This window comes from Eptatretus burgeri, chromosome 4 (assembly GCF_056783735.1).
Source record: "Eptatretus burgeri isolate ZD-2024b chromosome 4, Ebu_testis_v1, whole genome shotgun sequence".
NCBI lineage: Eukaryota > Metazoa > Chordata > Myxini > Myxiniformes > Myxinidae > Eptatretus > Eptatretus burgeri.
Window position 1 is genome coordinate 88,652,687 of NC_140964.1, and position 15,179 is coordinate 88,667,865.

General features: G+C 41.6%; 1 long non-coding RNA gene across 3 annotated transcripts in view; it reads left to right on the forward strand.

Annotated features, from left to right (window-relative positions):
• The window catches only part of LOC147028631 (uncharacterized), a 176,631-nt gene that overhangs the window by 116,149 nt on the left and 45,303 nt on the right, over positions 1 to 15,179 (forward strand). The window contains exon 7 of one of the 3 annotated variants that reach the window (XR_015057639.1): positions 11,117 to 11,254. The exons of the other annotated variants lie outside the window; for them this stretch is intronic. This is a non-coding gene — a long non-coding RNA (uncharacterized LOC147028631). The remainder of the gene's footprint in view (positions 1 to 11,116; positions 11,255 to 15,179) is intronic. 3 annotated transcript variants of the gene reach the window in all.

The window sequence follows — 15,179 nt, forward strand, 5'->3', positions numbered from 1 at the left end:
TCAAATACTGTTGGCTTTCCACTCTACTGTTTTTCCTAGTTTGGGACCCATTAATTAAAATGACCAATGACTAAGAATATGGATTAATCAGACTCGGTAGTATGATAGTTAGAACTGTTAGAGCATCTGCTCTAAATCTGGGAGGTCGGTTGTTCAAACCCAACACCAGTCAAATCATACCAGTTCAGCATTTAAAAAGGATAGAGCATGGGAAAGCCACCATTGCATGGGTTTGATGGGCTTAATGACCTTCTCCTTCAGTAACGTTCCTTGGAAGAAAATTAAAATTATTAACTTCCTCCAACAAGAGAAAAAGCAAAGGAACAACCAAAGTCACACACATGCTATTCACAATCTAAAACTTTTTGTGCTACATGACGAAAAACAAGCAAAATTAAAACTGGTAAAAACTAGAGAGTTCACAGAACACCTTACCCCGTGCAGACTTGAGATACAAGGACATTGGCGTAGTCTGTGAACGGAAAATTTGATTGGTCGTGATGACTTAAAATGCCATAATATTTTGTCCAAGTACTGCTAAACGGAAGGGTTTTGAAATTGCTAACAAGGCAATTTGTGTTCTACAGTGTTCACGTACTGTATATAATTAAATTGAAATAGGATTGTAGGAAAACAAGTTTTTTTGAGAACGTTTGGCACTGTTGATGTTTCGGATGTCTTTTACATCACTTTAATACGTTACATTAGTTCTTCATGCCTGTTGTTTGTGTCTTTTACGACGTCCTTAAAAACAGTAAATTTCCTGTTTGGAATGATTTTCAATTTTGTTTGACTGCCAGATAGGCAGACAGACTAAAAGTACGATCTCACTCCTTTACACTTGTGCAATCGAGACAGATTCAGAGCCAAAGTGTGACTAAACTACGGGTTCCTTTTCCGATTCATGTTCCAATTCGTGTTCAAAATATAACATTCAATTGAAATTGTTGTTCCTCGATCATAAAGTGATGTTTTTTTCGACACAGACAGACAGACTAATTAGAAATGAACTAATTGCTTAACCATGTTTTTCGCTTCACGCGTGGGGTAACAATACGAATTTGGACTGACAAATGCACATTGTTATCGGGCAAAGCAACCAAAAACAGAATTGACTTAATAAGAACAATACAGGACCTTGAAAACGAATTGTCATACAAATACTTGTAGGTATAAGGGGCCACATAATCTGCCACAAAGAAATGCACAGGATTGTTGTCAAAATATGTTTGCACAGAACACAGCTAATTCTGAAAACATATCCTCTGGAGAAACAAAATCAAAGCTATAAAGTAGCAAGCAGTGCCAGTGTCCCAATACATTTAAAGTACAGTACTAGTAAAATGGCCATTGAATGTTAGGATAGCCTAGAGGGACACAAACTCGGCTCTAGGCTGTCTCGCCTGGGTTTGAATCCCAATCTGGATATAAACTGTCATCCTGCTGTTTTACATGCAAGGTGATTCAACAATGCGTGTGCTGTCCTTCAGATGGATGTTAAACTGGGAGTCCCGTCTCCTGGTATTAGTTGGTGGACGTTAAATCCTCAATGTGTTCTTTGTGAAAAGTAGGCGAATATTGCCAGCCCCCTAACAGCCAAATTCCAAATTCATACCTGAACTACTGCTGGGAAGGCAATGGCAAACCACCCAACATAATTCTTTCCAAGAAACTGCTCCAGCATCACCAGCGCTCTGTGACAGTGTATGGTACACCAGAATCTGAGAAAATAGCAAGAAGGAAAAAAATCTACAAACATTATTCCGAAATAAGGAACTTGCTTACAATTCACAAAACGTTTGACAAAAACCAATGCCTTCCCAGACTATCCCGGCCAAGATGCACGAAGGAGATGTCGGCCTGATAGAGTTGAATCAGGTGCTCCAAGCATTAATGGGAGGATTGATCATGTAAGGAGAAAGCTCAACTGATAATTGAATATAATCTATAGCCGACACGAGAACGAAAAATGCAAGCCGAACCCTGCATCCTCAATTCGTCTTGCTCGGAATTACCAGTCTGAACAGAAAATGTAACACCTGAAAGAGAAACGGTGGGGAACACAGCCTCAACATTTGCAAAGAAGACAAAGGAAAACTAAAAAACAATGATGTCTTCCAGGACATTCGGGTTTTCCTCCCAACTGAACTGGTGGCTCATGATGCTCCAAACCCAGGCTAAAATTTTGTATACTTTGTGTATTTGTCCATTGTCTACTATTGTCGTAATTCACATTAATGTGTGCTGTTATCTACTAATATATTCTGTTCTGCAAGCAATTTCAATAAAGGCTCCTCCATCACCCCAACATTTTAGATCAATCTATATTAATAAATGTCAACGTGTGTGTGTGTGTGTGTGTGTGTGTGTGTGTGTGTGTGTGTGTGTGTGTGTGTGTGTGTGTGTGTGTGTGTGTGTGTGTGTGTGTGTGTCCTCCATAAATCCAAAACTATAAAGCCCATCAGCCTGAAACTTTACATGCACACTAAGAAAACATCAACAAAATGCAAGATTGAAAATTGGATGTTTGGGTTAATTAAAACACCCCTTTTGAAGATAATTATGAGCCTTATTTAATTATATCCTTCATCAGGCGATCCTCGGCCACCTCGCTGTCTGAGGTTTTAAGGCGTTTCCTGGGTAACCATGCTGGGGCTTGAAGCCACCATATTTTTTGGCCTGCTCAACCATGCCCTTACTTCAAACAGGCTGCAACGATTTCTTAACGATAACGTTTTTTTATTAACTTACGATTTGTTTACTTAACCTCACTCATATTATCGAATGCCTGTTCATCATGGCTACGAATCGTTGAGTATATTGCAGTGCTTATAAACGCCTGGAGACGCCAGCGTTCGTTGCTTTATTTCATTTGCACATATGAATAACCAAGAGAATCTCTGAAACTAACCAGAATTACAAAACAGAAGCTCAGGATTTGAAAGTATCATCAGTTCCGACTACGAACAAAAATTATTGATTTGTCCAATTCGGACAATGCTTGGGCATTTCTGGGTGCATAGTTGTGTCAACGGCAAATGGTAATCGCTTGTCAAGCCAGGCATTCTGTTGGAGTGCTTGCTTGAGTGCTGAAGCCACTTACCAAGCTGTACAGTTCATGTCCTGATTGGGATGTACAGTCAACAGTTACTTCAAGCATTATAAACGTATGTGGAAAAATTACAGGCCCAGACCTGGAATACGAATCCAGGTCCTCTGGCCTAGCAAACCATACCAGTGCTCTGCCATCTGAGCTATCTGGGCGACCAACCAGTTGAGCAACACAATTCCTCCACATACAGAAATGCCACTCTCTTTCCCCCCGCTGCTTCCGGGGAACTCACTGCCAACCATAGGAGCAGCGAGAGCCTGCTCACGAGAGGGTCTTCCAAGGTCAAGGTATGTATACAACACACACGGACGTGGTACATATGGGTAGATTTGGATCTGTTGGGACTCTCCGCGGGTGTGTGGACATGTCATTTCTGTTACGGGTGTCGTGTTGGCAAAGTTTTATCCTTTATCTTATAGAGTTTCTATCAGGTTTTCCTTTGTCCTCGCACCTGTTTTGAAAGCATTTGATTATCTGATTTGATTTACAAAGGTTATATGTTTCTCTTTGTGAGTTTCAAAGCAAAATATATTTGATAACTCCAGATTTCTGAGCTGATTGCTGTATTAAGATGTTTTCGAATTACTGAGCCAAATTTTTTTCCACCTGTCACACGCAGCTATTTATGAAGGTTAATGTTTGTGAACATCTCCCTGAAACATGGAGATAAATGTAATGTTGTTTTTTGGTGAAAGCAACTCAAAGTTTCTGGGTTGAATACAATACGTACTGTAGTCAGTAATCACACTGACTCCAACCTGCCGATTCCCCCAAAATTACTGATATCAGCCGTGTGTGTGTGTGTGTGTGTGTGTGTGTGTGTGTGTGTGTGTGTGTGTGTGTGTGTGTGTGTGTGTGTGTGTGTATGTGTGTGTGTGTCATTCACAAAGCATAACATTCTCTCTGATAACTCCCCTACCCCCCACCCCCTCTCTCTGTCTGTCTCTCTCTCTCTCTCTCTCTCTCTCTCTCTCTCTCTCTCTCTCTCTCTCTCTCTCTCTCTCTCTCTCTCTCTCTCTCTCTCTCTCTCTGTCTCTCTCTCTCTCTCTCTCTCTCTCTCTCTCTCTCTCTCTCTCTCTCTCTCTCTCTCTCTCTCTCTCTCTCTCTCTCTCTCTCTCTCTGTGTCTCTCTGTCTCTCTGTCTCTCTGTCTCTCTGTCTCTCTCTCTGTCTCTGTACGTATCCGGATGCTCATTATGTCTGGACAGTGTTTTTTTTCCAGATGTGCCTGGACAGTGATTATGTCCGGATGGAGTTTGTTTCCGAATGTGTCTGGATGGGAGTTTGTCTCCGGACACGTCCGGGCGGTGTTTGTCTCCGGATGCGTCCGGGCGGTGTTTGTCTCCGGACGCGTCTGGGCGGTGTTTTTGTATGACTGGTAGAAAATGGATTTCAGACATTTTGTTTCCATCTTCACTGTTATACTTTACAGAATCATTTTGATGAGACGGTATGAATCGTAATTAACGCTCCACTTCATGTCTGTCTTCACTTCCCCCCTCCCTCCTCTCTCTTTCCCTTTCCCCCCTCTCTCTTTCCCCCTCCCTCCTCTCTTTCTCCCTTTCCCCCCTCTCTCTTTCCCCCTCCCTCCTCTCTTTCCCCCTCCCACCTCTCTCTTCCCTCTCCCCCTCCCCTCTCTCTTTCCCCCTCTCTCTCCCCCTCCCCTCCCCTCTCTCTTTCCCCATCTATCTCCTCACTCTCCCCCACCCCTCTCTTTCCCCGTCTATCTCCTCACTCTCCCCCACCCCTCTCTTTCCCCGTCTATCTCCTCACTCTCCCCCACCCCTCTCTATCAACCCCTTCTTTTTCTTCCCTCCCTCTCATATGTTATGGACCTGAATGACTGGCAGGATAACTTAGAGGTATGCACACGGTCTCTGAGCGGTCTCGGTTGGGTTCAAATATTGACGCAGCTAAAAACTGTCAGACTGGTGTTTGGCATGCAGGGTGATACATCACTTTGTTTGCTGTCCATCGGAACGATATCAAGTCAGATGGCCTGTCTATTAGAAATGCTTGTTTGTGGACTTTCACAATTCTCGTATTATTTTCTCAAAATTTATAGTGAGCTATTCTTTTATGCAAACAAAAGAGTTCTGATTCATCATTGCAATCTTCTATACCCATTATTATTCGATAAATATGAGCAGAAAAAGAGAGGAAAGCAAGAAATGGATAAAAATACGAGACAAAGAGGACATTCAATACTTTAAATGAAAGCGACAACCAGAGAGTTCATAAAACATGATACCCTGCACAGTGTTCAAGAGTATTCCTCAATTTTAATAAAATAATTATTTTAACACGTTGACTGCCAAGTACGAGAATACTCGAAGTGCTGGGTGTACCAGATTTGCCAGGACGTGTATTCTCGTAGAAAAGATTCCGTTATTTTGTATTGTAAACAGAATATGCTGCCATGCCAGATAACGCAACAAACAATCTGCTGGCAGTTTGGTGAACATAAATCGATGTAATAATCATGATTTTCATTAGCAGTCTGCATGAGAGGATTTGCCACATCATCTGCATTCATACGTGCCATTTCTAATGGTAATGACAAGTAGTAAAAAAACAAAAAAAACACGTACTACTCAGCAAACAATGTACCAGTAGCTATTACGTAAATACCAACGTCGATTCAGTACTAAAAATAGTCCAACCACAAAGCTCGTACCTTTCATACGGAAATGAAAATCTTGTCCCACTGCCTGCTATGAGTTTTCTCATAAAGTGAGATTAACCCAGCAATGGATAAGAAATTAACTTAGATTTTCTGAAACAGTAAAATTTGAAAATAAAGTAGAGTATATGCACATGCATACTTGGCTTGCAAATGGAAGTGGTGTATACTATAAGAGTTGGCAGTCAACTTGTTAAAGATCGTTAAAAACAAATAAATCTGGAAGTTTAGCGCTGCTAAAGCAGTCATATCCATTGCCGAATACACTGTAATAGGACGACGTTGAGTCGCAGACTATCTCACATGCCATGCCCTCGCATGGTGTGTGTGTGTGTGCGTGTGCGCGCCTATGTATATGTGTATGTATGTATGTGTATATATATATATATATATATATATATATATATATATATATATATATATATATATATATATATATATATATATATATATATATATATGTACATAAAATATTGTTGCGGGCCGGGGGGTCGGGTGAGAAGACCACCTGGTGGGAGAAGCTATGTCAGTTCCACCAGACTCCCCGGAATTGTAGGCCGTCGCACACGGATAATTCCATGATGCGGCGGGTCGCTTAACCGACCGTGGACGCCAATAACTCAAGCGCGAGACCTAGGGTCCTTCCGTCTATGGGTTAATCGAGTTACCTTATTAATCACGTGATTTATAGAGAAAGCAGGGAAGGCAATATATATATATATATATATATATATATATATATATATATATATATATATATATATATATATATATATATATATATATATATATATATATATATATATATCTAATGTCATGGCCAAAAATATTGGCACACTTGCACTTTTTTTCAAATAACTTGCAATTTTCTTTAAAATTAAGTTGAAATTGACAAAGGTTTTGGTCTCTACAATTCTTTTTTCACTGTTAAAATTACAGAACCTTTGTTGTTGTTTCACAACTTTTTATATCCTTTCAAATCAGAAAATAAAAAGAAATGGCATTGACAAAATTATTGACACCTTCGACTTAATATTTGGCAGCACAACAGCCTTTGGCTAAAATAAATGCAGTTAAGCACTTCCGACAACCATGTATGAGCTTCCTACACCTCTCCACTGGTAGTTTAGCCCACTCTTCTTGTGCAAACTGCTCCAGTTCTCCCAGATTTGAAGGGTACCTTCTCCCAACTGCTGTTTTCAGATCTCCCCACAGGGTTTTCAATGGGATTTAGATCTGGATTCATTGCTGGGCACTTCAGAACAGTCCAGCATTTTGTCTTGAACCATTCCTGGGTGCTTTTTGAAGTGTGTTTGGGGTCATTGTCCTGCTGCAAGACCCATGACATTCGACGGAGACCCAGCTTTCTGACACTGGGTTGAACATTGTGCTCAAAAATGCCTTGGTAATCTTCTGGTTTCATGATGCCATGCACACATTCAAGGCACCCAGTTCCAGGCAACCCAGCAACCCCAAAACATCACTGATCCTCCTCCATGTTTGATTGTAGGGAAGTTGTTCTTTTCTTCATTTTGTTTTCTGTAAACATGGAGATGATGTGCTTTACAAAAAGGCTCTGATTTGGTCTCATCTGTCCACAGGACATTCTCCCAGAAGGATTTTGGCTTGTTCAGGTGTGTTTTGGCAAACTCCAGTTGGGCTTTCTTATGTCTCCCTCTCAGCAGTGGGGTCCTCCTGAGTCTCCTCCCATAGAACCCTTTTTCATTGAGTTGGCGATGGATAGTGTAAGTTGAAACTGTCGTACCTTGCGTCTGAACATCAGCTTGAATCTGTTTGGCAGTTGATCGAGGTGCTTTCTCCACCATTGGAACAATCTTTTGCTACAATCTTCATTCAAGTTTTCTTTTGTGGCCGCATCCATGGAGGTTGGCTGCAGTGCCAGGGCCTTAAACTTCCTGATAACATTGCGTACAGTGGACACAGGAACATCAAGGTCTCCGGAGATGGACTTGTAGCCTTGAGATTGTCCATGCTTGGCTTCAATCTTGTGTCTGACCTCCTCAGACAATTCTCTGGTTTTCTTTCTTTTCTCCATGTTCATTGTGGTACACACAGTGCCCCAAAACAACAGAATGACTCCTTTTCTCTTTTCAAACTGGTTGAATGAGTGATTTTTAGATTGAAGGCACTTGCAACTCACCACAGGTAGTTCCAATGCAAAGGAAAATCACCTGCTTGAAATCTAATTATTTCTTCCAACTTCTAAAAGATGCCAATAATATTGTCCGGGCCATTTTTATTTTATTTTGGATACACTGTCGAGGCTCGTAAGGGAGCTAACACACAGAACATACAAGGGGAGGAGGAGACAAGAGGGGTGGGAGAGGGGAGGAAAAAAACAGTGTGGAATAGAGACATGAGGAGATCTGTGTAATGGAGTGGGATGGGATGGGGTACACAGGGTAAACAATATGGACACTACAGGGACTTTCAGGTCTGTATACGACAGGGACTTTCAAGAAGAAAAGCAGGGAATTTGAAGGAGGTGGGTTTGGGGTGGATTAGCGGGGATAGCAACAATTGTGGTTTTGAATGGGGGAAGATGAGATGGTGGTAAACAGCTGTTTTGAAGACCTGGATGGAAGAGTGGGATTGAAGAGAGTGTGGGAGTTTGTTCCAATGGCAGAAAAAAAAGAGGAATGAAAGAGTGAAGGTGAGCAGTGATTTTCTTGATTTTGGTAGTTTTAGCAGAATGGGGTTTCTGGTCGACCTTGAGCGCCCTGCAGAAATATAGGTGGTTGGCGGAGGGGGGTGACATTTCTCAGAGAGGGCATGGCCAAATTTTAGGATTTCTGTGTGGAATAAGCTAAGATGTAATTTTTCTAGCTTATTTGTTTTCTTCCACTGCAAACCAAAGAAATACTGTTGTTGTGCCGGGTATCGGTAGCGAGCACGACTGCAAGGGCGAGCAGTAGAGTCGGCTCCACCAAACACACCGGAATTTAGGTCGTGATCCTCGGATAAGTCTGAAAGGCACGGGGCCCTTACAGGACCATGAATAGGCAATAATTCGACCGCGTGGGGTAGGGTTAATTGCCAAACTTCAATATACCTGAGTACCCATGCGGCAAAGCTACCGGGGAATTCACACCCTCGACAGTCCTCGAGCGGGACGAGCCATCACCGTGCTTGAACCATGTATAACCTGAGCGGATGGTCACCGAGGCCTGTCGGTCCAAAGGAACAATTTACTGCTTCGCTATTTCTCAACACGCACCGTGCTAAGCCAATAAAAGAAATGACAGGGAACGAGCTGGGACATTCAACAAGAGGGGAATTTATTTGCAGTAATCGGCAAAAACTGGGAAGGGAGACAAAGAGCAGAGTTACAACCGAATAAAAGCAGTGCAACCAATGTACAATGAAAAACACTTAATCAATCCTACTTAAAGATGGGGCCCACAGACACACACACACACACACACACACACACACACACACACACACACACACACACACACACACCCAAAAGAACTGGACCCCGTGGGTCTATCTTGGTCAAGCCGGGCCGGGGTACCTGTCCGCATCGTGCGACTCCGAAACCAACTACGGTGGGACCCAAACCCATGACCCGAAGTCCACGGCCCACGAACGAGGCCGCTCAACCATGATCACCAGTGTCTCAGACCACTCCTCGACAACCACAGACCGTGCCACAATCTCCACGATCACCCTCTGTCGAACACTAGTCCAGACCACCACACTCCTTTTCTTTTGGAGGGAGCGGCTTCTTCTCCCCGCCACTCACCTCCTGATTGGACGGTGGGTTGTCAGGCGACTCGTGGCGGCCTCCCGATTGGCTGGGGTGCGCATGTGGTGCTCGCTCTCTGCTCATTGGCTCAAGGAAATGCTCTCTGCCCCTCCTCAGAGCGGAGCTTTGACCTGAGGCGATGAAGGCTCCGCCCACGTCCTCAGCCAAAAACACGTGTGTAATGTCGACCGGTCGAGTGTGGGAAGGTGGCGTTGTTGAAGTGGATGTAGTAGTAGTAGCTGTAGTTGTTGTTGGTGGTGTAAAAATCCGAACTAAAAAATAATTCACAGCGCACGTACAATTAATCACCCATTAAACATAGGACGGGACCCTTCCTAGAAGCACTTACTTACCGATATAACTGATCTGTAGGACCTGACTGTTGTGTGCAGTAAGCTTCCAAATTCTCAACAATACATCTGTGGATACCAAAAGATTTTTAAATTTCAACAATTTTATGGAAGTAATGGTGCATTATTTGAAAAATGTGCAAGGGTGCAAATATTTTTGGCCTCGACTGTGTCTGTATGTATATATATATGTATATATATATATATATATATATATATATATATATATATATATATATATATATATATATATATATATATACAAATACATATATATATATATATATATATATATATATATATATATATATATATATATATATATATATCTCGATATATTGCTTGGTTCTTGGAAGTATTATGAAGGCAACTTTTGTGTCATACAGTCTTCAAATATGAAATTCAATTTGTATGAAGGTTTAAAGGCATAAAAAGAAATGGATGCTGGTTCTACCACCATTTTCTCCAGCGTTTATTACATCACCCTACCTAACACATTACATTTGTTCTTCGTGCCTGTTGTTTGTGTCCATTATGACATCCTTAAAAACAGTACGTTTCCTGTCGGGAATGATTTTCAATTTTGTTCGATTGCCAGGCAGACAGAGTAAAAGTATCATCTCACTCCTTTCTGAACTTGTGAAATTGGGTTGAATCCAGAGCCAATGTGCAATAAAACGAAAGACTAGTCTTCTTATTCATGTTCCGATTCATTTTCAAACTATAACATTCGATTCAAAGAAGCTGTACCTTGATCATAAACTGATGACAGATGGACGGACGAACATAATCCAATTGCTTAATCCCGCTTTTTGCTTCACGCGTACGGGGTAATAATCTATGTTCCTCTTCCAGCACAACGTTTTTGCTGTGATGTCACAGTGACTCTTTTAAAAATGCATCCATTGTCATATTCTATAGCAAATGAATACTTTCATTTCTCAAATTTCTCTCTTCGATATTCGCAGCAATCCCGTGTACAGATGTCTTGCATACTTTGCTGTTAACACTTTGCGGTGATTTCAAACTCAGATAATGACAGTACGAGACCTAAATTATGTACATTGGAGAGCGCACTTACAGAAGTACCATCCCAAGGCATTGTGGGAGTGCTGAAGACCTCTGTGCGCTCTCCATCGTGTGACCCTGACGACACCCCCCGCTTGATCCGGTGAAGTGTGGAAACGTGCCTTTCCTCTAGGCTCGTGTCTGGCGCACTGAATATGGATTACTCTCTGGTGGCACATTTTGCCAGGAACGCGCACAGTTTCCATTACTGTCCTTCGGCGACTGCTGCCAGCAGATAACTCCGGCGAGAACATCCCATTGTTTCAGATGGGTGAGGATTTTAATTTTCTTTCGCTCATGAAATGATGTTATTTCACTCTCATTTGTGCTCTCAAAAAAGAGCAGCGTGTTCTACCTCGATTTCTCTTTCTTTTAGTGCCTGGGGTGTGCTTTAGAATGTTACTTCAAGAAAATGACATTAAAACTAAATGGTTGTAGTCCCGCACAAAGCATATAAAAAAGGAAGCTCAGGGGCTTTGACTGTAGGGAAATAAAATTTGGCGCCCTAATCTGCTACACTATTAAGCGGACAAACTTTGCGAGATGGAAATGTCTTTAACAATTTTTATCTCCTCGGGAACTCCAAGAGACTAACAAAGGCATGTCAGATGTTACAAGATGTACGCAAGGTAAGGTATTACTTGCTATGTGGCCAGCTAATTGGACAGTGGATGGAAAAGCCAATTGTAGGCTCTGTTGAACACATGACTGTGCAGCATACTCTGCACTGGCGGATCAGTATGCTTGTTGTATCTCTTTGGTGGAGGTGAAGCATGGAGAGACTTTTATTTATTACTTATCAAATCAAAGATTTCCGAGTATTTTGATTGGTCTGGTCTGTTAGTACCTCTGCCACTGAAGGTTATATTTTCTCCCCTATTTGTCTATTTATTTGTCTGTGAGCACGATATTTCAAAAAGTTATGGATGGATTCGGACCAAACGTGGTGGACAAGATGGGAGTTTGTCAAGGACATATTGATTTGATTTCAGTGAAGATCCAGATCCGGATAATGGAATTTTAAAGTGATTTTTCACCATTGAGAGATGGGGCTAAAAATGATATGCTGAAAAGCATGATGTTTCAAAATGTTGTGGATGGGTTATGACAAAACCTGGTGGATGAGTTTGGTCGGTGACAATAACCCGATTAAATTTTGGTTCAGGTCCGGATTCAGATCTGGCCTTTCAGTGAGATACAAAATGTGAACTGTTCAGCCTGGCATGTGTTCTACCAACTGTCGTTGTGTTCTCTCTTTTTGCCTGTTTGTCTTATATCAATCGCCGACAGGTCACAATATAACTTCAATCTTCATGAAACTTAACCATCTGGTTGAGGTCATCACATGCTGCAAGCCTAATTTTTTCAGTTCAATAGGTCAAAAGGTCAAAGTAACATAAATCGTCAATTTTAATCTGTATGACTTAATATCTTCATATATACGTATATATATATATATATATATATATATATATATATATATATATATATATATATATATATACAGTGTATATATATATATATATATATATATATATATATATATATATATATACAGTATATGCATATTTATATATATATATATATATTTATATATATATATATATATATATATATATATATATATATATATATATATATATATATATATGCATATTTATGGTTGATCGCCAACGCCAACACCAACATCCTGACTCTGCCCCACCGACACTGCCTCACCGACACTGTCGCCGTCTGCCTCTTCGAGCTCCGTCCGGTACTCCACCGACTCCAGACTGCTACTCTCCAGACCCGACTTGACTGCTGCTCTCCAGACCCGACTTGACTGCCAACTCACTGCTCTGCCGACACACACTGCTACTGCCACACTCCGCCGCGAGCTGCGTTGTGCTCGTGCTTATATAGGCCGGGGGAGGAGCGCATATGCAAATTCGTGGATAACAGCGGGTTCGGAGGCGGGGCTACACCACCTGATGCTCAGCCATTGGATGGAAGAAAAGTGGGCGTGAATCATTCCTGATCCGTTTTTCGAGGTGAAAGGAACCCATTCACAACCCATGGCCCGACGTTTGGTAGAAAGGCGAAGGTGGTGGGAGTTTGCTGTGGTGGTTTGGGAAGTGTATTGGTGGTGGCGATTTGGTTGCTGGCGGACGTCGTTTGAGAATGGCAGTGAAGCGATGTTTGCAGGGTGGAGTTGTGGAAGTAAAGAGGCGAAGGTGGTGGTGTTTGAGTTGTAGTTGTTTGGGAGTGATGGTGGTGGCGATTTGGTTGCTGGTGGGCGTCGTTTGAGAATGGCGGTGAAGCGATGTTTGCGGGGTGGAGTTAAAGAGGCGAAGGTGGTGGTGTTTGAGTTGTAGTTGTTTGGGAATGATGTTGGTGGTGGCGATTTGGTTGCTGGTGGGCGTCGTTTGAGAATGGCGGTGAAGCAATGTTTGCGGGGTGGAGTTGTGGAGGTAAAGAGGCGAAGGTGGTGGTGTTTGAGTTGTAGTTGTTTGGGAATGATGTTGGTGGTGGCGATTTGGTTGTTGGGGATGATTGGTCCAAAATAACGATAGAGAAAAGAAAAACGGCTAACTCAAAGGATCACAGCCCTGTGAACACGGAAATTCCCTTTAAACAACGGTGGGGAAATCTAACTACACGTATACTTATCGTCATAACTGATCTAAGGTCCTTTATGGTGGTCTGCGAATTTCCACAGCCGTAACAATATATATATATATATATATTTTTATATATATATATATATATATATATATATATATATATATATATATATATATGTATATGAAAAACACAGGTGGACGGTGAATCCTTGCCAAGGTGAAGCCTCATTCAACCCACTGAATATGTTTCTTAATTATGTACCGTTTTAATGTGAGTTGAACTGTGAGTACGTCCATTCCCTATGTATTATTCGACCATGACTACTTCTATTAATTACATACTCTTGGATCGTACTGTTTAGACCCTTTGGACCTTTTAAGACCCTTTAGACCCTTTTTACCACTTGGACCCTTTGACCCTTCAGACCCACTTATCCTTCAAACCTTTTGGACCCCTTAAGACCATTTAAACCCCTTAGACTCATTAAGACCTTTGCACCCTTCAGACAGCTTGGTCCCCTTGATCTTTTAGACCTTAACACCTATTAAATTATCTTTGGACACTTTAGACTCCGAAGACCCCTAACTACTCGTGTAAAATACCCTTTAGATCCCTTAGACCTTTATACCCCTTTATACCCTTAAAGACCATTTAGACCACCTTTGCAACTGCAAGAAGATGTGGACCTGTGAACCTGTAGACCTTTAGACCCTCTAGACCCCTTTAGCTTGTACTTGTTGCTGTGTTTGAGCCTGGGTAGTAACTGCTGAAATCTATCTCTTCAGGTTCTTCCTGACATCTTTGTTCCTTTCACGCTTCTTTCTAATTTCTATTTATTCATTCAGATTTCTTGCTTTTTCTTTTCCTTTACCTCCTTTACTCTTCATTTCTCTTTCTTCAATGGGGGATCGGCACACGTCGATGGCTGGGCGGTGAGCTCTCCTGCCAATTCTTTCAAAGCTAAGTTCCTGGACCATGTATGTTGTGTTTTGCTGTTTTTTTATTTTCTGTTTTGTAATTCGTATTTTTAGTCAACTTTTCTGTCCCAAATCATGTCCTGTTGTATTGAATCATGTGGTTCATCTCTTGATCTCAGTCGGGCCGACCGATGATATATGCCCTCCGTCTTCTGCCTTGTTTTCATTTCCTTGTTTTAGTTGTTGCTTCTGGACCATCAGCTCAGTCCTTTCTCCCCTTTTCCCCTCTGCCATAAAAACTGAAGCAAGGTGTATCTCATCCTTCACCCAAAAACAAAAATCCAATAAAATAAACAGAAATCCCCAACTACCAACAACAACTGTGAGGACGTCACTTTATATAGGAAGCAAGAGGCTGTGTCAGATTGACCAGAACAAGACAAGTGTTTTTTGTGTCTTAGTTTGTGTATTTTGTTGTCGTGATTTGTGTTGGGGGGCCGTGGGACTGTGTTTATAAAGGTGTGTGTGTGTGTGTGTGTGTGTGTGTGTTTTTAACAGTTTTAGTGGGTATTTGTGTTAGTTTATTGAAAGAAGCAGGGGGAGGCCTCGTGTTAAGTTTAGCGTTTAAGTCAGTTGGGGCCTTGGGAGTATGTGGATAAAAAAGGGTAAAAA